Source organism: Erythrolamprus reginae, chromosome 1, assembly GCF_031021105.1.
Source record: "Erythrolamprus reginae isolate rEryReg1 chromosome 1, rEryReg1.hap1, whole genome shotgun sequence".
Taxonomy (NCBI): domain Eukaryota; kingdom Metazoa; phylum Chordata; class Lepidosauria; order Squamata; family Dipsadidae; genus Erythrolamprus; species Erythrolamprus reginae.
In genome coordinates, this window is record NC_091950.1 from 337,229,252 (window position 1) to 337,241,388 (window position 12,137).

Sequence of the window (12,137 nt, forward strand, 5' to 3'; positions counted from 1 at the left end):
AAAATTCTTTTAACAAATGTCTCACTTAACAACATAAAGCTAGGGATCAGTTGTCGTCTACCTTGTTCTGAAAGTTTTGGAAATGCTACAGAAATATTCTGATTGTTCCGAACTGCTCTGATTGCTATTAAATAAAGCATCCAATAACACTTTAAAACAATCTAACATCTCAATAAATGCCAGTTCATTGAAGCTAAAAGCAAGTATCTTATGGGTGTATTATTCAATTGGATTATAATATATATAATTAATTTTCAAATTCAGCTAAAACATGTGATACACACACACACACACACACATATATACTGTATACATACATACACACACACACAGTGGTACCTCTTCGTAAGAATTTAATTCGTTCCATGACCAGGTTCTTAAGTAGAAAAGTTCTTAAGTAGAAGCAATTTTTCCCATAGGAATCAATGTAAAAGCAAATAATGCATGCAAACCTATTAGGAAAGAAATAAAAGTTCGGAATTTAGGTGGGAGAAGGAGGAGGAAGAAGAGGAGGAGGAGAGTCGCTGCCGAAGGGAGAAAGTGAAACTTTAAGGCTTAAAAAAAACTTTAAGGCTTAAAAAAAAAAGAGGGACTCTGAGGCGGCAAGGAAGAGCACATGCCTCCCACACACCCGGCGCGAGGCTGCCTTCCATACACTGCCCCAGAGAGAAAAATAGCAGGAAACTGACCGGGCCTTCATGCTGCTCTCAAATTTCCTGGGAATTTTTTTCGGGCTCAGGTTCTTAAGTAGAAAATGGTTCTTAAGAAGAGGCAAAAAAATCTTGAATACCCGGTTCTTATCTAGAAAAGTTCTTAAGTAGAGGCGTTCTTAAGTAGAGGTACCACTGTATGTATGTATGTATGTATGTATGTATGTATGTATGTATGTATGTATGTATTTATTTATTTATTTATTTATTTATTTATATGTGTGTGTGGGTATATAAATAAATACATCTCTACACTGGTTTCTGTGAAATTGAACAAATTTCATTTCTTTATAATCTCCCAGCATTCCTGGAAATTTTGTCCTGTTTTATTTCCCTTCGCCCAGAAAATTATAAACAAAATTAAGCAGTTGCCTCCACCTTCATATTATCCAATAAGAGGACAGAGCTCATGACTCATGATTCAGAATCAGGAATGAGTAGGCCTAGTGGAAACCCAAGTGAGAAGGGCTGTTCCCTAAATATTGGAGCCAGCCTTGAAGCAAATTAGAGGTAATTACGCAGCCATTTTAACCAATGCCAAAGCCCAGATAGTCCAGATAATAAAAGCATTTTTGACAATTCTATGATCCAGGAAGGACACAGTTCCCAAAAGCATGTGATGACTCTCAGATCTCCAAATAGTAACACATCATAAGACTGCATAAAACATAATCTAAAACAATTATGACTGATGAAATCCTGCCTGAGTCATCCTGCTGTCAACACAATTGCATACAAGTCAGAAGAACTGCAAACAATTTTTTCTGCAAAATGTAATCCAAATTGACTAGAGAATGAGAAACTTCAAATGAGCCTTAAATTTCCATCTCTAGGTAACAAATATATTAATAATAAAATAGTAAATGAAGAGTATATAAGTTTTATTTCGAATTATATTCTTAATCTTAATAACAGGTAAAACAGATGTGTACAAAATGGGCTTGAGGAAGGGGGTGTCTCTTAGTCTACAACAAGAATAACACCAACAATGGCACTAATAAACACACCTATTAAAGGAAAAATTGAGGTATTTGTTGTTGTGGGACCACCTATTAACAAAGATTTAAGAAACTGACATTGGAAGTATAAGCAATAAAGTAAGCAGTTACTGTTTTTTAACATTAATGTCTAAGAGCTTTGTGGTACTGTATGCAAAAATCTATTTTTTTCTAACATGGTATCATTTGTGGGAATACAACTTTCATTATATCCAACCAGCATAACCATCTGGAAAATTAAAAGTTACATTCCAAATATCGTTCAGCAGGTAGAATAGTTGATCCCACGAGAATTCACTGCATATCTATTTTCTATTTGGTGTATTTATAGGATTTAAAAACATGGATACATTTTAGCAATTCTAATTACAGGCTCTTCCTTTGTGTGAAAAATAGTCTTGTTAAGCCTTGTACATTAATGAGTGCTGTGCAATTCATATTTGTCCAGTGGAAGCGGATATTCAACTAATTTTGAATAATGCATATATTTTTTAGCAGACTGAAGTCCAATCTTCCTGTTTCAGCTAAGCTTAGTTTGTCATGGTCGAAACCGACTGTCCTGATGAAACCAAGAGAAAATAGCAGACTTATGTTTGGGGTTTTACATTATTCAATGTGCCAGCTTCCATGCTCATGGTAATGAAAAGAATGCCTTTGTCAATTATTTATGGAAGACAGCTTAGTTACGATCATTCACATGGATCATAAAATTAATTCTTTCAAACAGCAAGCTTCATTATCCAAAGCTGCGTGTGGCTAACTCAAGGCATTCAAAACATCTTCCATTTTCATGCAATGGACACAAAAAGGAAATCACAGGGGAACTTTTAAAAGAATTATCTCATCTCCTGCATTCATTCACATTTTATAGCTATTACCGATGGCCAGGGATTGTATTTCTAACCAGCTTTTTTGTTGTTGCAATTGCCATTAATAACGCTTGCTTCCTATTAACTGTACAAAAGAGATAAGCCAAGCAATTCTTCTTAGTCATAGAAAGAATTATAAACAAATCAACTTTCCCTCAGGAAGGATTCTTTATAATTCATTCTAAAGTATTATTTCAAACTTATCTGATTTGAATCTAATCTGTTTATAACTTTCTAGAGCTAAAATCTTAATTGGCATTTTGCGGTTAATTAAAAAAAAAATTGTTCCTAAGCTTGTAATTAAAGAAGACTGACCCAGTCTTTTCAGACATATGGATCCAAGGGTTTTTAAACAGCTGAAAAGTAATTAATAAGCATTTTGTGAATATCGTTATAAAGGGAAATATGTAAACATGGGACATTTTTAGCCATTAATCATGATTTGAGCAAGATTACTATTGCTTCATCTCCCAATACTCAAATGTACTGCCTGATGTCTTGTGCTCTCCTCATGAGAAGCAACTGTTGGAAGCACTTGTGGGCAATCTCCCATCTTCTCTTTGTCCAGAGAGGTTTGCAGAACCAGACTACTTGTTGATTCTTTGTTCTTCACTGGGGTTTCTGCTTTTCTCAGCATCATTTTCAGTTGCCATTTCTTCCTCTGGAAACTGTAACACAACTACTGTATTCACAACATAAATTCCCCTTCAATTGTTTTAAAAGTGGAGAAATGTAATAGCTAGTACAGTCAGTGGTATCTCTACTTATGAACTTTTCAGGATAAGAACTGGGTGTTCAAGATTTTTTTGCCTCTTCTTAAGAACCATTTTCTACTTAAGAACCTGAGCCGGGAAAAATTTCCCAGGAAATTTGAGAGCAGCACGAAGGCCTGGCCAGTTTCCTGCCATTTCCCCTGGGTTTCTCTCTCTGGCGCAGTGTATGGGAGGCAGCCTCACATCGGGTGTATTGGAGGCGCGTGCTCCTCCTCGCCATCTCAGAGTCCCTCTTTTTTTCTTTTTTAAGCCTTAAAGTTTTGGATTTTTAAAATTCCCCTCCCCTTCTTCCTTCGGCAGCGACTCTCCTCCTCCTCTTCTTCCTCCTTCTCCTCTCCCCCAAATTCCAAGCTTTTATTTCTTTCCTAATGGGTTTGCACGCATTATTTGCTTTTACATTGATTCCTATGGGAAAAATTGCTTCTACTTAAGAACGTTTCTACTTAAGAACCTGGTCACGGAACAAATTAAGTTCTTAAGCAGAGGTACCACTGTATATTGTACCTGGTTTTCATAAAATTTACAAATAATACATCTGCCTCTGAATTTGCAGACTGCAGGAGTCCATGCTTTGGTAGGAGTTTAGTTTAGGGATGGGGAAACTTGTACATTTCAGGGATGGGTTCCTACTTACCTCGCTGCCGGTTCGCATCGTGAAGTTTTGCATATGCACGTTCCCTTGTCCAGTTTGGCTTCCATGCATGTTCAGTTGAATGTGATGCTTCTAAGGCAACCTTGCCTAGTGGTCATACTGTACTGCAACTCTCAGACGGTTCAAGAATCCAAAGGTTGTGTTGAAAATGCCTGGAATTTCCCTGAACCCTCCATAGTGCAAAAAACGGGCAAACTGGAAATCCATTACTCTGAACCTCTGTTTTGCCTGTTTGGTCATTTTTTCATGTCCCAGGCTTCAGTGAGGAGTGTGCACATGTGCAGGGGCAGCATAGGGGGGCATATGAATGGAGGGGAAGGAAGGGTTGTGCACATGTGCATGCATGCTAGCACACCAACACACACCCTTTTGGCACGCAAACCAAAAAAGGTTCACCATAACTGTCTTAGGGCTAGCAGAAATTTAAGGCAGAAATTTCCCCATTAAAACTTCTGAAATCCTGCCCTAAAGTGGATCCTATCTCTGCCTTCAGCTCTCCACAAGTCACGATATTGCATGCCACAGCATGCCAAGCCAAGCCCTTTGACTTTAGACTCTTATTTGGTTACAGAAAAATGAATTTAGCTCTGTCATCTCTTGACAATGGTTGGCTTTATTGTGATGGAATAGTATTTATTTCTTCATGTCAAAAACACCCCATACTCACAAGGAGGTGCTTTCTTTTGTTTTTTTAAAAGCAGGATGTTCTACAAGTGATTGAAAGAAAATAAATAAATAGGCTAAGCTGAAGCGTATAAGCAACAATCTTTATTCTTACAATGTTTCCTGAAAAACTGGAAATTCCATATGAAGTTTAATGTTGCACCAGAGTGATGGGGCTGTTTTATGTCCTCACCTTTGTTTTCCACACCTCAAAAGTGAAGAAAGAGCACAGGGTTTTTCATGTGCAAACCTGTGTATGAAAAATGAAAACTCACAAGAATATAGTACATAAATTAAATCAATCAATCAATAAATATTTGCTGAACCAGCTCTTCGGTCATAAGGATCTTCATAAGGTAAGAAATACCTCATAATCCTGGAAATCACACAGGTATGATTTCATGCAGATGTAAAATAATTCCAGCAGTAGCCACTGAATGAACATCATCTAGCTGAGTGATGACGAATCTTTTTTCCCTCTGGTGCCGAAAGCGCATGCACATACGCTATCACGAATGTGCAAGGGGCCACACCCATAATTCAATGCATGGGGAGGGGAAAATGCTCCCCACCCCCAAGAGGCCCTCTGGAGGCTGGAAACAGCCTATTTCCCAACTTCTGGTGGGCCTGGTAGGCCCATTTTTCGCTCCAGAGTCTTCCCCCACTCACCCATCCCCTGAGGTCTTCTGGAAACCTAAAATGTTCTCCCACAGCCTCTGTGTGAGGCAAAAATCAGCTGACCAGCACGTACATGCGTGATGGAGCTGAGCTAGGGTAATGGCTCACGTGCCAGCAGATATGGCTCTGCGTGCCACCTGTGGCACGTATGCCATAGATTCGCCATCACTGATCTGGCTTATAACATATGCACCCCTATGGAACAATATGTAGGTGTAACATCTCAGATGTGTCAACAAAGGGTTACAGTTAACAATGTGTAACATCTTGAGATTGTATGGATAATGCTCTTTGCAGAAAAAAAACCACACTAGAACTGTGCAGTGTTTCAGAATCAGCTCCAAACATTACATTTATTCTTCTGGGCTCAACGGCACGAGCCCCAATTAAGTGCAAAGGTATGAATTCAGACACTCACACTTGAAAAGTCAAGAACACAGTTTTTATCGAAAATAAAAGAAAAGCAAAACACCCTTTTTGCAGTCAAAGGGCACACTTTCAAAGCAACAGACTTGAAGGCAGTGAAAAGCAATAAACAAACACAGACCAATTAGCAAGCAGCTGTGAAAACATCACAGCTACCCTTCTTCAACCGTTAGCAACTCATACACTTGACTATGGTTTAGTTTCAAAGTCCTGGGATCGATGCAAAGAGAGTCCTTGAGACGAAAGCCACTTCCCCTTTTTGTCCGAATAGATAATCTTCCACACTCAGAAGCCAGCACACTGCCCATTTAACAGCAGCCCTAAAAAGTTGAACCACACCCAATCACAGGTGAACTCTTATCTCTTGTAATACCTATGTAGCTGCTCTTTTCCATTCATTGAGAATGATTGAGAATGCCTGCGTACGTCAATGAATGTCTCTTCATTCGATCCCAGTGAGGATAATGATGATGAACTACCCCCTAATGGGCTGTTTGCCAGGGCCCCCTCTGAGGATCCTTGTAGCTGCCATAGCATAATGTTAGGATAGGATTTGATATCTGGACTTCTAACAACAGATGCCTTATACACTCCGATTCCATTAGCCAGGAACAGGACTGCATGTAGGTCACATAGTGAGTCTGCATTTCTGGTGAAATCTGCTTAGGAAGTGACTGGCCATAAAGCGGTTCAAAGCAACTCTCCTCGAATAACAAGAATGTAAACAGGACGAAGGCTATGATAAAAGACCTTGCTTTGTGGTAAACAGGAGAAAGCTGTATTAACAACAAAAGGTCCCAGGAAATTGGCCATGAGAGACATTTGCTCAGTGGAAACTAGGTTACGTGCCATAGATAGGAAGGACTCGGAAGTTGTGTCATATCTTAGAGTTATGTTATTGGACGTTTGTATATCACTTGACATGTACGTATAATCATTCTCAATTTGCATATTCACCCAATAAAAGGACGTGCACAGCTCAATACTGTATCATTTCACCCAGAGAGAAATGTATCCAAGTTTTCTTTCTAGGATTCGCGTTTGTGAGTGACCCCCCCATGGCTGGGTTGCTCTAAGCTGAAGACATCGTTCCCCTCAGGGACTTTGCAGCACCCTAAGATCCTAGTTCACATTCACTCCCTGTATCAGACGCTTCGCTATCAGCAGCAGATGGCAGTAACACTGGCCTCTGACACTGCAAAGATTCATCCACATCCATCCCCACAGTCCTTGGGGCAGGAGCTGGCCCGGAGCCAACCACAACAACATTTATTTAAAAGCTTCATCTTTTCATAGGAATATTTGGGCACCTTTACACCTACTGGGAAAGCACACGGCTGCTTTGTGGTTTTGCTGACAACTGTCACATTTGTGTTACTGAAAGAGGAAAGTATCTAAGGAAATGGTGGCTACCAATCTTCTGTGAGAGAAGAAAGCAAGAAACAAAACCTGGAATTTAATTCTGTGTTACACTTTATGCCTCAAGGTATGACTAGACATCAGTGGCTCTCCATCTCATTTAGATTGCTGTGACTACAATGAAATAATTTTATATTGCAATCCTAGATCGCTGAAATACTGAGTTCCAGAGAGAATAATTGCAGTATTTGGCAGCAACATTAACAATATATTATTATTGCAGAGATTGGCAAAGGAAACTGAAGACAGCAAACATTTGTTTGATTTGGTTTTATAATTGATTTCATACTGCAATATTGTATATGCTATTTTATTGTTCTGTTATTTATTTTACTTTATAGTCTACATATAATAACTATTAATAGCATAGCAATAGTTATAATAAATAATAATAATGTAGAAACCTAATTAAATAAACTCTACTTTGCGAAAGATCTTGGCTTTCCTTTGCAATGACGCATACAGGTATATGATCTCCCAGCAAAGCAAGGCAATATAACAGATGGACTGGCACAATATTTATAATATTTTCTCTTTTTTAAAAAGGTGACCTATTTAGTTAAGTTTTATCATGTGGAGGGATTCATCTTTTTCATTCATTTAATATTTCACTTTTTTTTTAAGCTGGCGACGTAATAAGACAAATGTTAGAATTGGTTCCATAGGTAGTTTAAAGAAGTAGAGTTGGAAGGGACCTTTGAGGTCATCTAGTCCAACCTTCTGCTCAGGCAGGAAACTATACCGTTTCAGACAAATTGTTGTCCTATCTCTTCTGAAAAATCTCCAATGTTAACAGGAAATCAAAACAGAGATTGTCTTTTACAACCTTAGTTAAACTTAGAGGTAGCCCTTATTTAGCCACTGTCTCACACAGCAACTATTAGCAGTTAGGATGATGATAAAAAGTAACATTGTGATGAATGTTACATTCACAGTCTTCACAGGACTGTATAACAAAGGAAAGCTATACTAAGATCATAAGCGCAATGGCGGGTTCGCTTAGTGTCCATTTTGTTTAATAATTAAGTTGCCAGTCCTACTTAGAGTCAGTAAATGATGACTACTTCTAGTGTTTATCTGGGAGTAGGTTTCATCACACTCAGTGGATATTTCATTAGAATAGTGATGCATTGAATGGGACTGAAAATGAGTGGTTTAATTGCACTGTAAAGGTCTTATTAAAGGGACATGAATCTTAACATCGGACACGGCCAAATTATGTTCGATTGGTATATATGTTGTTGCTAGATTGGATTTAGGGATTTTATAGGGAGCTGCACAAATCCCAGCAACTGGTTAGGTCCCACAGAGTTGGCCTTCTCCGGGTCCCGTCGACTAAACAATGTCGTTTGGCGGGACCCAGGAGAAGAGCCTTCTCTGTGGTGGCCCCGACCCTCTGGAACCAGCTCCCCCCGGAGATTAGAACTACCCCCACCCTCCTTGCCTTTCGTAAAGTTCTTAAGACCCATCTCTGCTGTCAGGCATGGGGGAACTGAGACATCCCCTCCGGGCCTATATAGTTTATACATGGTATGTTTGTGTGTATGTTTGCTTTTAATAAATGGGTTTTTAGTGTTTTTTAAATTATTAGATTTGTTCTTACATTGTTCTTGTTATTGTTGTGAGCTGCCCTGAGTCTACGGAGAGGGGCGGCATACAAATCTAATAAATAATAATAAATAATAATAATATTTTAGTATGGGTTTGTAATAATAATATAATTATTATTAACATTTGACTTCGTTTTATTATTGTATTATTGTATTGTTCTGTATTGTTGTAAGCTGCCCTGAGCCTTATGGGATTGGGCGGCATAGAAGTTAAATAAATTAAATAAAATTATTATTGAAATATGAGGGAAAATACAGAAGCAAGGAATGTCATTGCCTTGGGGAAGATGTCAAGGCTTGGCATCACTGGAAGTTTCCAGAATCAGCGCCTCAGAAAAGGACCTCTGGTTGGCAACTCTTCCAAAAATTGTATCTTTTTTTTCTGGACATCCCCTGTCAGTCTCTTCTTTCTTACGGTAACAGTGGATGTCCACTATTGTTCCATTCCAAGCCTGTTTTAAAGAGAAAGAATTATGAACCCAGAGAAGCAGAGCCTTGAGTGTGTCCATCTACAATGGTGGACCTGGACAGCAGACAGTTGAGGCCTAAAAAATTCCTAGTTGCTGCCACAGTGCAATGGATTGCTATTCTTTGTATATTATCTGCCCCTGCGGGAGCTGGAATATCTAAATATGGCAGCCATCTCATCTGAATCCTACAAGATAAGTTATTGGTTACGATGGTAATAATGTACAAGATCATGTATGTACAATAACATCATGAACGTACATCATACATGAATATAACTTGTTGGAATGTAAGTGTTGGTTATGACCTATAAAGCCCTTCATGGCATCGGACCAGAATATCTCCGGGACCGCCTTCTGCCGCACGAATCCCAGCGACCGGTTAGGTCCCACAGAGTTGGCCTTCTCCAGGTCCCGTCGACTAAACCAGTGTTTCCCAACCTTTTTTGAGCCGCGGCACATTATTCGTATTTTCAAAATCCTGGGGAACACTGAAAGGGGGGGGCGGGCTAAAGAAAAGTTTGGACAAAAAAACTCTCTCTCTTCCTCCCTTTTGCTCTATTTCTCCCTCTTTCTCTCTTTTCCTTCCTTCCCTTCATTCTCTCTCTCCATCCCTCTTTCTTTCTTTCTTTCTTCCTCTCTTTTTTGCTCTCTTTCTCTCTCCCTCCTTCCCTTCCTCTATGTCTTTCTCTCTCCCTTGCTCTCTCTCTCTGTCTCTCTTGCTATCTCTTTCTTGCTTTTTTCTCTCTCTCTTGCTCTCTCTCTCTCTTTCACTGTCTTGCTATATGTCTCTTTCTTTCTCTTTGCCTCTCTTGCTATCTCTCTTTCTCTCTCTGTCTCTCTTGCTATGTCTCTCTTTCTTTCTCTCTCTCTCTCTCTCTGTGCCTCTCTTGCTAAGTCTCTCTTTTTCTCTTGCTATGTCTCTCTTTCTTTTTCTCTCTCTCTGCCTCTCTTGCTATGTCTCTCTTTCTCTCTCTCTTTCTCTATCTCTCTTTCTCTGCCTCTCTTGCTGTCTCTCTTTCTTGCTCTGTCTCTCTTTCTCTGCCTCTCTTGCTATGTCTCTCTTTCTCTCTCTCTCTGCCTCTTATATGTCTCTCTTTCTCTCTCTCTCTCAGCTGACTGCAAGCGGGAGCCCTGACGGCGGCAGCTGGACGTGGTGCTGGACACTGTATATGCCAGGCACGCAGCGCCAGCATGTACGACGTCCAGCAGCACGTCCAACCGCCACCGTCAGGGCTCCCACTTGCAGTCAGCTGAGAGAGAGAGAGAGAGCGATCCCTCTCGTCGCTGCCATCTCCCCCGACTGCCTGCGGCCGCTGCGGCCACCCCCCCCCACCGCTCCCATCGGACACTTGCCGTCGACGCCAGAGGAGCTCCAGCTGGGCGGGGCGCTGCCGGTACTTCCGTCCTGGGGCTCCCGCTCGCAGCTGTCCCCCGCCTCCTGCTCAATGCCGCGGTTTTCGGTGCTCTCCTGCTGGGCCCCAAAGAAAGAAGGCGGGAAAAAGGTGCGAAGAATGGAGCTCTCCTTCTTCCTTCCTGCCTTCCTTCTTTGGGGCCCAGCAGGAGAGCGCCGAAAACCGCTGCATCGAGCAGGAGGCGGGGGACAGCTGCGAGCGGGACCCCAGGACGGAAGTACCAGCAGTGCCCCGCCCAGCTGAAGCTTGGCGGCACACCTGGCCATGTCTCACGGCACACCAGTGTGCCGCGGCACACCGGTTGGGAAACGCTGGACTAAACAATGTCATTTGGTGGGACCCAGGAGAAGAGCCTTCTCTGTGGCGGCCCCGACCCTCTGGAACCAGCTCCCCCCAGATGTCAGAATTGTCCCCACCCTCCTTGCCTTTCGCAAGCTCCTTAAAACCCACCTCTGTCGTCAGGCATGGGGGAATTGAATTTTTTTTTCTCCCTTCCCCCTAGGCTTATAGAATTTATACATGGTATGCTTGTTGGTATGATTGGTCTCTTAAATTGGGGTTTTTTAGATTACTTTTTAATATTAGATTTGTTACATTGTTTTCTTCATTGTTGTTAGCTGCCCCGAGTCTTCGGAGAGGGGCGGCATACAAATCTAAATAAACTAAACTAAACTAAACTTATATGTTACATATAAAAATTAGCCAATCTCGTTTGTCTTCTTGACTATTTTTCTTCTCTTTTCTGGCCAAAGTAGTCATTTTCTCATTTTCATATGATTCTCTGGAAATCTACAAACAGCAACAGAAAGGACAAAAATGAGAAAAGCCAGTGTGAGACAAATTAAGTTATTTATATAAGAGTAATTATAGAAAAAGTGGATAAAAACAGAGGATGTTTTTTAATTTCTAGAACTACAGTGCCCCCTAATGGTAGGTGTGATGAAGCCTCAGCAAATAAAAGGCAGCAGGTTATTTTACACAGTGAAAATCAATAGACAAATAGGAACAAAATAAAATGTGTGAATAAATATTTGTTTATAAATGAGACATCAAATAGTTAGAACAAAAGTAAAATGGAAAATTAAGTGAAGAAAAGAAGAAAGGAAGACTGTACAACTGCAGTATCTGTCAGTGGTTCTCAATCTTTCTAATGCGGCGATTCCTTTATAACAATACCTCAGTTGTGGTGACCCCCAACCATAAATCTAGCACCAATTCTCCCAACAGAGCTTTAAGATGCTTGGTTAGAGGGACACCCCCACTGTAAATGCCTGATTGGTCGGATTGTAAAAATATGTTCCAGGGCGCCAGAATAGAAGCTTTAGTTCCTAACAGCATGGGAAATTTGTCTTTTCCCATAGTCTTAGGCAACCCCTGTGAAACGGTTGTTCAACCCCCAAAGGGGTCCCAACCCCTAGGTTGAGAACCACTAATCTAAGTGAATAGCTAAAAGAGCA